We start from the raw sequence: 11,145 nt of genomic DNA on the forward strand, positions 1-11,145 counted from the left end.
TTTATTTGCCAGTCATGACGCTCAGAAAATTTTCACGCATAAATATTTGATTTATGAATGAAATTTTTGAATTATATTCATAAATGTTGAGTTAACACTGACTTCCTATATAGTCAACAACTTCAACTGAAAAATTCTCTTGGTTAAATATTCTAATAAATGAAAAAGGAATACTTGCCAATAAATACAACCAAAATCATATTTTAGATTTCACTTTCAAATTTTAATAATATATGACTACTGAAATATAAAAATAAGGTTAAAACCAATTATATCTTATGTAAAATAATTTTTTGGAAATCTCTAATTTATAACTAATTTTTGTGAGTAACATTAATTTTAATAGTTAAATATTTTATGATTTATGACTGCAGTGTTTGTTATCTCACAAAGTAAAAATTAATATTTATCAACAGAAACAGGAAAAAATTGTTGTTTGTTGATTTGTTTCTACCTATGTTGCATTGTCATTGGGTCAGGAGAGATACAGAAATAGTCTAAGAGAATCACTGGAAAAATCACACACAAAGAAGCAGGCCTGGGAATAATGTGACTTAAACCAACTTACTGACTCTAGGAAGAGTCCTGAGAAGTTAGTGAAGAGAAAGGAAACAATATGCTTCCTCCATTCTGTTGCAGAATTCTGTTACTCAAATCAAAGATACCTGTGACTTAAATCAACTGGGACAGTGATGATTATTACACTTTATATGCAATGTTTAAATGCCATAATTATAAACACCAAAGCTATGTTAAACCCCTGAAACTTCACAATATAAAGCAATAATAAATTTATTTAAATCTATAAAAATGTGGAGGCCAAGAGATAGCATAGCAGTAAAGCATTTGCCTTGCATGCAGCTGACCCTGGAAGGACCCGGTTTTATTTCTGGTATCCCATATGGTCCCTGAGCTTGCCATGAACAATTTCTAGCACAGAGCCAGGAGTAACCCCTGAGCATCACCAGGTGTGGCCCCACCAAAAAAATCAATCAATAAATTGCTTAAAAATTAAATGAATAAAAATTTTAAAACTGAAAAATACATTTGATCTATAAAGAGAATGAGAGGCTCCTATAAACAATTCCATAAGGATGCTTAGCACATAACTCAGTACATAACAGTTGTTAAGTAGTTGGCTATTGCCTCCAGTGATTTCTCAATGATTATTACAAAGATAACATACTTATGTATAGGAGTAACAAAAGTGCTAGAGTGTTGCAGATTTATTTTAATAAATTCCTGAGACATCACCCTATAGATGAGCAGTCATCACTACTACATTTAGCAGTAGATTCAGACCTGGTGTCCAAGACAGTTCAAGACAGTTTGAGACCTAAGACCTTGAAGGCACAAAACACTTCTGTTCTATTCTAGTTCTTTTACTTGAGTTCCAAAATACTCTATCAGTTTCCTTGATGCTACCTGTCTCCTGCCAGCTGCCAGAAAACATAGCAAAAGTACAGGCTATTCAACAGGCTTGAATCCCTTGAATCTTTTAAAGTAAATGCTAATTTCTTTCTTTATTGTACTGGCTTAATTTTTAGTAGAAATGTGCATTGATTGACTAATACAAGCCCAAACATTTATCAATTAATTGCATCTTTTCTTATAATATTCTGGTAACAGAGGTAATCAAAACTAGAAATTTCCTATGTAACCCATTTCTACCAATTCAGAATGACTAAATATAAATGGCTTTTGTTTACTCATAGTGAAATTTAAATTAAATTTATTCATATTAAAATTTAAGAAGTCAGAAGAAAAGAAAAGAATCTAAACATTCTTACATTTTTTAATTTGTTTTTGCTTCTGTTCATCTTCCAAGAAAGTTAAAGAAAGAAAAGTGACTGATAAAAATATTTGTTGGAGATTTATGTTGTGACTCCTCAGTTCTATTTTGAAAGTAAAATATGGAACCAATGTTTCATACTAAGTTAAGAAGTATATGACAACTGCCAGGTGATCTAACTCATATGTGAGAAATATGAATACAAAACAAGGACTAGACAGAACCAAATGACAGAACCATTGGACTCTGAGAGCAAAATTAAACGTACCAAACAGAGAGGGGTTAAGTGGATGAGAAGTACAGGCTATGGTGGACCGTGGTGGTGAGATTTTGTTACTTTTGTGGTAAGTACGTAATAGTGACACACATTTTTATGAGTATAAAATTTTACTTCTAAAACTAATATTCTCTTTTAAGACAATGTTACTGCAATAAGAAAGGAGTTTAATATTTAAATTTTAACAAAATCGGATAGTTTTAAAGTAGTGTAATATAAATCATTTCCTTGAACAGTGATCTATATAAAGTTGGCATTATATTACTTGAGAAATATATGTGACAATTACTCTGAGAAAAAGTTATGCTCACTATTTTATTTTTAAGATTCTCTACTGAAATCTTGCTCCAGGAACATAGGCTAAGTGCTTGTGTTGATACTGAACTGTACCTATATAAAATATCTCTATGGAACTAACAGAAGATGCAATAAATGAATGACATGTTGTCAAATCCCAGTCAATAATTTAGAAATATTGATTTTCTATAATTATATCCCCTATAAAGAAAATAACTTCTCCAAAGTAGAAATTCTGGTTATTCCTTTTTCTAGGTAAGATCTGTTTTGAGAAATATAAAAGTATTGGAAAAATATTAAACTGTGACTTACAATATACCATCATGATAACCTAAGAAGGCTAGAGTTTAATAAGATTTAAATTTCAAGATACTCAATTTTTACAGCAAATGTAGAACATTAAATAGTCTTGAATTCAGATTAAGATCAATGAGTTTAAATATAACTTTAAGTAGAAGCCAGCTTGCATGTTGCTACTCAAAATCAATGTTAGATACATAAATGAAAACTAAATTATTAATTTAAAGTTGAATCCTCAAGAAAAGAGTAAAAAGGGAGCTGGAATAGGTATTCTAGAGAAATACAGATAAGCATATTTTATTCTATTTTAGAAAAAAACCCACAGAAATTCAATAAATTGTTGGTTTTGATTCAACATTCAATTATATATAAATGTTTAAAATAACGACTTTATAGACATTACCACATTTGATTCTAGGTTATAGTATTATTTCATAAATAGAAATACAACATGTAATAGATTTCAAGATAAGATCCTTAACAAATTTCCGAACTGGACCCATACTTGATATTTTAGGTTAGGAGTTAACCTTTTTCTATCAGTTACAGGAGTTTGTAAATGAAGAAAAGAATCATAGGAAGAAATGTCTTGACATAGAGAAATAAAGAATTGAAAGAGACACTTAAGAGAACCATAAATCTTGTTTCACTTTACTAATGAAAGAATTGCACAGATTTCAGAACAGCACAGAATTTTCTCCTCTATATCTTGCCCTCTTACCTTGACCAAGCTTGCCCAGGAAGTCACTGACAATGGTTGAAATTCTCTCTCTCTCTCTCTCTCTCTCTCTCTCTCTCTCTCTCTCTCTCTCTCTCTCTCTCTCTCTCTCTCTCTCTCTCTCTCTCTCTCTTGCACCCACATACAGAAAACACACACACATGCAACACTGATTCCAAAAATGAATTCACTTGATTTCAAATCAGAGAGCTATTGGCTATGAATCAGGCTGTTCACTCACAGAGTAATGTCCACAACTACGAAAGTCTCTTAAGTCTGTTCTTAAGGGCAGTGGTGTGAGGAGAAAGACAATTAGATACAGAAAATTCTCCAGACACTTGCTCTCTGAAGTGGTTATTGTCATGGAGCTCTGGTCACTACTAATCTCTCCCACTTGCCTCGTTCTTCTGGGTCCTTTCTTCACTTCCCTATAGTACAATCATGACCTTGTAATTAGAAATGACCTTTCTAAAACTTTATAATTATTGAGACCTGAAAATACATAATTGTCCAGTCCAACATAACTAATTTCCAAGTGAGGAACTTGAGCCATAGAACCTAAGGGAATTAAACAAGGTGGCAGAGTTACCTATCAAATAGCTTCATCATCATCATCATAATTTAATTATGATGATACTTTCCTGTGTATCATGTACTTTATTTTAAATACATGCATACATACATACATATATTTTCTCAAAAAGTATTTGAGACCTAAAGTAATAATAACAACTGCTTGTTGAGACAAACATTGATATTATTCTGTCTTCATAGTAAGGAAATCAAGGCAAGAAATTGATGACGGGAATGTTGCACTGGTGATGGGTGGTGTTCTTTACATGACTGAAACCTAAATACAATCATGTATTAATAAAGTTGGTTAAATAATGAAAAATAAAATAAAATAAAAAATATGATTAAAAATTAAAAAAATCAAATACTAACTATTATTCACAAAAAAAAAGAAAGAAAGAATATTATAAAATTAACTCTATAGCTGAAGTACTAGGATCTAAGTGCAAACCCCAAAACCAGATGATAAACCAGACCAGCTTTGGGTGTAACTTGGAGTTGCAAATGCAACTTCATTTGATGTGGTTCTGAAGGCCCATGAAATTGTCTACATCCCACTCTTTAGGCCTTCACTTTGAATCATTAGTTCAGCAATCCTGGAATGCTGAGAAGGTGCCTGGGTCTCTTAAACACCATTTAGAGCTCCTTCTCACTCACTTCCCTCACATGTATACAAACAACTTCAAAATGGTAACAATCATGGTAACAATCAACAAATTTGGGTTGAATTCCGGTCCTTCCAGATTGTGGGATTGTGTGACAGAACAAATTAGTCCTTAAGCCTCAGTATTATCCTCTTAAAATAGCAGTGAATGTTGAGGAGATATTAAAAAGGCTAATAGTAGGCCCTAAATTTGATCCCTCAGTAATTCACAGTCCCTTAAAATATGCTGTTTGTATTTCCAAAGACCCCCAATATAAATAAAAGGGACTGATAGTAGTAACTTCATAGATTATGGATAACAGAGTCCATTTGTTTTATATTTTTTATTGCTTTATTTAAGCCCCATCGCTCCAGAATAGTTCATAGTTTGGTTTTAGTCACAGCTTGTATATCACCTTTCACCAGTGCACCTTTCTTTCCCACCACTAATGTCCCCCCTCCATACCTTCTGACCCCAATCCCTGTATCTGGCATTTACTTCTCTCTCTCTGCCTCTCTCTTTCTCTTTCTCTCCCTCCCTCTCCCTCTCTCTCTCTCTCTCTCTCTCTCTCTCTCTCTCTCTCTCTCCCTGAGATTATTGTTTGCATTATTGTTATTGAAGAGGTGTCACATATGCATGTATGTAATTTTCTCCCCTTTGTCCAGAGAGTCAGTTCAAACTATCATTGTCATAGTTGACCCCTCTCTAACTGAACTCACTGCTCATTGTGGCAAGCTTCCTACCATGGACGGGTCCTCCTGGCTTCATCTCTATTGGCTCTGAATATTATTACCATTCTGTCTTTCATTTTTCTTATATCCCACAAATGAGTGAGAATATTCTACCTATTTCAGAGAGTGAAATTTTTATAAAGTTCTTATTAGAGCATATAATAACAAGTGTAATAGTAGGTGAAGTCATTTATAGTTTCTTCTAACATTATGGTAAATTATTATTAATTTTTTTAATTCAATATCTACTTTATACTACTACCCAAACTCCTAAAACTATTTTAAATACACACATCCAAGCTGCCCATGCTAGGAAATATGGGTTGACTTAGTCAAGGTCCCATCTTCTATTTTGATCTATTTCAACCAATCTTACTTATAGGTAAAAAATATTATTTGGATTAATAGATGAACTATAAAGTCAGGTGATAGTACAGTGGATAGCACTTGTGTTTCACTCACTCAGTCCTGACTTTATTCCCAACATTCTATATGGTCCTCTGATTTCAGCTAAATGTGATCCCTGAATAAAGAGCCAGGAGTAAGATCTGAGCACCACCTGGGGGGAGTGGTGGTGGTGGTGGTGTGTCTCTCCCAAAAGTGAGTTATGTATTATATTCTTTGTAATAGGTTAGTTTGTATTTTCCTCTGATAAATAAAACAATTTAATCTTTAATATTACATATTATTTATATTATTTCATAGATGTTCACAAAGATAAAATTTAGGGTACCCTTCTTGCATTAAGAGACTTGTTTCTAGTCAGTAAAAACTATTTTTATTGGGGCCAGAGTGATAGCTCAGCAGTAGGGAATTTTTCTTGCACACAGCTAACACAGAACAGACATGGGTTCTATCCTGGCATCCTGTATGTCTTCCAAAGCCAGGAGCTATTTCTGAGTGTAGAGCCAGGAGTAACTCCTGAGTGTCACTGGGTGTGGCCCAAAATCCAAAACAAAACAAAATAAAACAAAAAAAACCAAAACTATTTTTATTCCTTATGTTTTGTTATATTTATGGTTAATTAATGCTACTTTGGGAAAAATGGAACAGACTTAAGTATGTAAAAATTTCCTGTATTATCATATGAAAATGAATTTTCACCGACCTTATATGTTCTTAGAAAAATATATTTGCTTAAATATGATATAAAAGGGCTGAAGCAATAGCACAGCAGCAGAGCATTTGCCTTGCTTGCAGATGACCTGTTACAGTACCGGATTCAATCCCTGGCATCCTATATGGTCCCCCCAGGACCTGCCAGGAACAATTTCTGAGCACAGAGCCAGGAGTAACTCCTGAGCACCACTGGGTGTGACCCAAAAATAAAACATACAAAAAAGAAAAATGATATGAAAGGTAAAGTCTTATAAATTCCCATGTAGTATGTATGAAAAGCTTATAAACAATTACCAAAAATATACTCTTCTGTAAACATTTTATACATTCTCTTTTGTTATATGTTCCAGCTTCATGGTACACTTTAATTTAGATGTTCTCTATATGTTGGCCTAGCTCAAAGTCTTGGAGCCAGAAAAATAATATAGTTGATAAAATGTTGCTTTGCATATAGCTGGCCCTGGCTCAATCCCTAGCATCACATATGGCCCCCAGGGAACACTAGAAATCATCCCTGAATTCAGTGTTAGGAGTAAATCCTGAACATAATGTATCCAAAACTGCCTCCCCCAAAACAAACAAGCAAACAAGCAAATAAATTCAGCCGTGAAATAGCTAGGAGGCCCAGTTGTCTCAAATACACTCAAATAGTCATTATTAACATAATGTCCAAGGTATTACATAATCTCTGGAAGCTTTGTTGAAACATGTTTCATGCCTACCTATGTCCCTGAAACTGATAATTCTGATATCTTTCAAACAGCTGAGAATCTCAAGAACCTTAACTTTTTTTAAAATTTCTATTTGCTCTTTAGTTTTTTAATATATTTTTATTTTACCTTATTTTCTGGAGTATAAAACGACTGGGCGTATAAGACAACCCCCTAATTTTGCAGTTAAAACATAGGTTTAGGCCTCTATTCGCTGTATCAGACAGAACGTTCCTGTGCTGCAACTGTCTGTACCACAGTGAGCCAATCACAACAAGCAAAGGTTCAAAGGTTATACTGTCATAGACTTCCTCTCTGACTCTGGCCAAACTGAGCAGGCTTTTGACAGTGTAGATTCGGGTCCAGAATATTGTCTAATTTGCATGCATCAAAAGTCTGCTTGGATTGGCTGATTTAGAGAGGTGGTTGAAGCAGCCTTGTAGCGATTGGTGCAGGATCAAGTTGGAAAATTCATTTTGTGGCAATATTCAGACAATTTTCGTTTAGCGGCATATTGAAACATTTTTCGGGATATACTTGGCGTAGACTTTTTTTGTTTCAAAAGTCATCTTATACGCCGGAAAATACGGTATTTAAAGAACTGTGATTTACAAAGATCTTGATGGTTGAATTTTAGGCATTTAATATTTCATCATCCTTTCTGCTACCAATGTAACACCCACCACAGTACTCCCAAATTCCATCAACTGATCCGTACTTCCTTTCTTTCCCCCAACTGCCTGCAACCTTCACAGTCACATTACTAATTTCAGTGGTTGTAAATTAGATCTCGTAATTTCAATAACTCACCTTAACTTTTAAGCTTCTACCATCCCTTTTATTCTTTTATTGTTTCTAGGGTTTAATTTTTCAGTAAGACTCAAGAAATAAGGTTGAGGGAAGAGGTTATGTCTAAGTAAAGTAAATCCAGACAATAATCTAAAAATAAATTTTTATATGCAACAATCATAAAACATCAAATAATTGAGATAGTGAAAATAAGTCAATGTATTTATCCAATAAAATTAAAATTCTCGGGGCCCAAGAGATAACACAGTGGTGTTTGCCTTGCAAGCAGCTAACCCAGGACCTAAGGTGGTTGGTTTGAATCCTATATGGTCCTATATGGTCCTCCATCCATGGCTGCCAGGGGCTATTTCTGAGCAGATAGCCAGGAGTAACCCCTGAGCACCGCAGGGTGTGGCCAAAAAAATTAAAATTCTCTCCATTCACATAGTCTGGTAAGATGCTTTCATAATTTGAATTATTTTATGTAACTGAAATTCTATTTAACATTCCAGTAAAGAATGCAAACTCATGGCTTGTTTACTTATTTTTATCATATTTATCTTGTTAAAGATTGGTGAGAAGGGGCTGCTAGCAGTGTGTGGGGTTCATGGAGCAGACAGGGAGAACTCTTAAGTTTGCACAAGCTTAAGTACTAACCCCTGCTTTCTACCTCTTGGACACTACAGGCCCAAACAAGCTGGGCAGAGTGGACTGTCTTTTTGAACCTGGCATACTTACTTGCATCTGAAAGGATGAGTTTCTCTTTCTACTCCCTCACTCACTATCTTCCTTCTTTCATCTCTTCCTTCCTTCCTCTCTTTCTTCCTTCCTCTCTTCCTTTCTTCCTCTCTTCCTTCCTTCTCCAGAGTTGCAGTGGCATTTAGTCACATAGAGATCTTGCACTGAGGAAGACATCTTGCAGCTCAGGACCCTTCTTCACATATGCAGGCTACTGCATATAAAAGAGACTTTCTTTTGTCCAGCCATCTTTCTTGGGTAATCCTTTCATTTGCATGCTTTGCTCACTGATTAGTGTGGACTTGAGTTTCTTTTGGGAGACTTCAGCCTTAGACCACATCTTCTCTGTTGACATGCCATCAGGAGCTCCCATATGATCCAGCTATATCACTCCTAGGGATATACCCTAGGAAACCCAAAACACAACACAAAACTGTTTATGCATGCCTTTGTTCATTGTTGCTCTATTTACAGTAACAAGAATCTGGAAACAACCCAGATTTCCAACAACAGATGAGTGGCTAAAAAAAACTATGGTACATATACACAATGGAATACTATGCAGCCATCAGGAAAAATGAAGTCATGAAATTTTCCTAGGCGTGGATGGATATGGAAACTAGTAAGCTGAAGTGAAATGAGTCAAAAGGAGAGAGAAAGACATAGAATAGTCTTATTCATTTGTGGGATTTAAGAAAAATAAAAGACAGTATTATAATAATACTCAGAGACAATAAATATGAGATTTCAAAGGACCAGCCCATGATTTGAAGCTTACCACAAAGATTGGTGAGTGAAGTTAGAGAAATAACTATACCAATAACTATCATGGCAATAGCAGTGAATGAGAGAAATAGAATGCCTGTCTTAAAGTCGGGCAGGGGTGGGGGAAGGAGATGCGGGAGGTTCTGGTGGTGGAAAGATTGTACTGGTGAAGAGGGGTGTACATTTTTTTTTTTTTGGTTTTGGGCCACACTCATTTGATGCTCAGGGGTTACTCCTGGCTATGCGCTAAGAAATCGCCCCTGGCTTGGGGGGACCATATGGGACGCCGGGGGATTAAACCGCGGTCTGTCCTACACTAGCACTTGCAAGGCAGACACTTTACCTCTAGCGCCACCTTCCTGACCCCAAAGGGTGTACATTTTTATGTCTGAAACCCACTACAAACATAATGATGGTGCTTAAATGAAGATATTAATTTTAAAATAAACTCAAAACATCTATAAATTAAAAAAGACCGCATCTTCTCTGGCTGCTAATGGAAAATAAATTGATTACAGAAAATCTTTAAGGGAATATTTGCTGGACCACATATAGTTATTTCCTGTACCCAGACAAGAACATGACTCTGAAGCAAAAGATAGTTACAGAGGTCATGGGTTTCTCTCAGACTCAGTGGGGATCTTTTTAGCCGAGGTCAGTTCTTGTGTCCAGAACAAGACCATGGCCACTTGGCTTTGCTCCATGGCCATGCATTCATTCTAATAAATGAGCCCTACCATGGTACATAAAAAGCTGCACCACAGTGCAAAGGTCACAATAAGAAAGCAATGCCAAACTCCATCATAGTGACTACACTAACATCAGCCACCAATATAGACTCTATAAAAAGAACTTTATAGAGAAAAATGGTCAAGAAGTTCAAAAAACTCAAAGAAACCATGGAATGGACATCCAATAAGATGCAAGTGGATAATGAATATAGAAATAAAAAGATCTTTAAACAGAAATGAAAAAACTGGTAGGTTCTTTAGTTCACTTGGGAGGTACAATGAAAAACTCACTGGAGGGCCTCATTAACACAGTAATAGTTTCTGAGGACAGAATCAGTAAAATCTTACAGATCTGTAACATGAACTGCTTAACACTTCCATATAAGATACCTTGAAAAAGAGCCTTAAAATAAACGAACAAATATGGGGGGGGGGTATTCCTCAAAATAAGCAAAGGAGCTGGCCAGAGTGGTGGCACATGTGGTATGGCTTTTGCCTTGCATACGGTAATCTAGGAAGAACTGCAGTTCGATCCCCCAGTGCCCCATGGTTCCCCAAGCCAGGGGCGATTTCTGAGGGCATAGCCAGGAGTAACCTCTGAGCATCACCAGGTGTGGTCCATAAAAACAACAACAACAACAAAGCAAACAAGACAGTAGACCTTCGAGATAAATTCAACAGAAACAACGTAAGAATCATTTGGATATCAGAGAGATTGAAATAAAGGCCCAATAAAGAAACAACAGTAAAAGACATCATTACTGAGAAGTTCTCAGATTAAAAAGTTCCTGTACCCACAACCTGGACATGCAAGAGCACCAGCTAAAAGAGACCCAAATAAAAGCACCCTCAGGCACATCTTACTCACAGTGATAAAAAAGATAGGTAAATATAGAAAGCAGCAAGATCAAGAAAAGCAAATTATCTACAAAGAAACATTCTTAAAATTTATAGATTTATC

This window comes from Suncus etruscus, chromosome 9 (assembly GCF_024139225.1).
Source record: "Suncus etruscus isolate mSunEtr1 chromosome 9, mSunEtr1.pri.cur, whole genome shotgun sequence".
NCBI lineage: Eukaryota > Metazoa > Chordata > Mammalia > Eulipotyphla > Soricidae > Suncus > Suncus etruscus.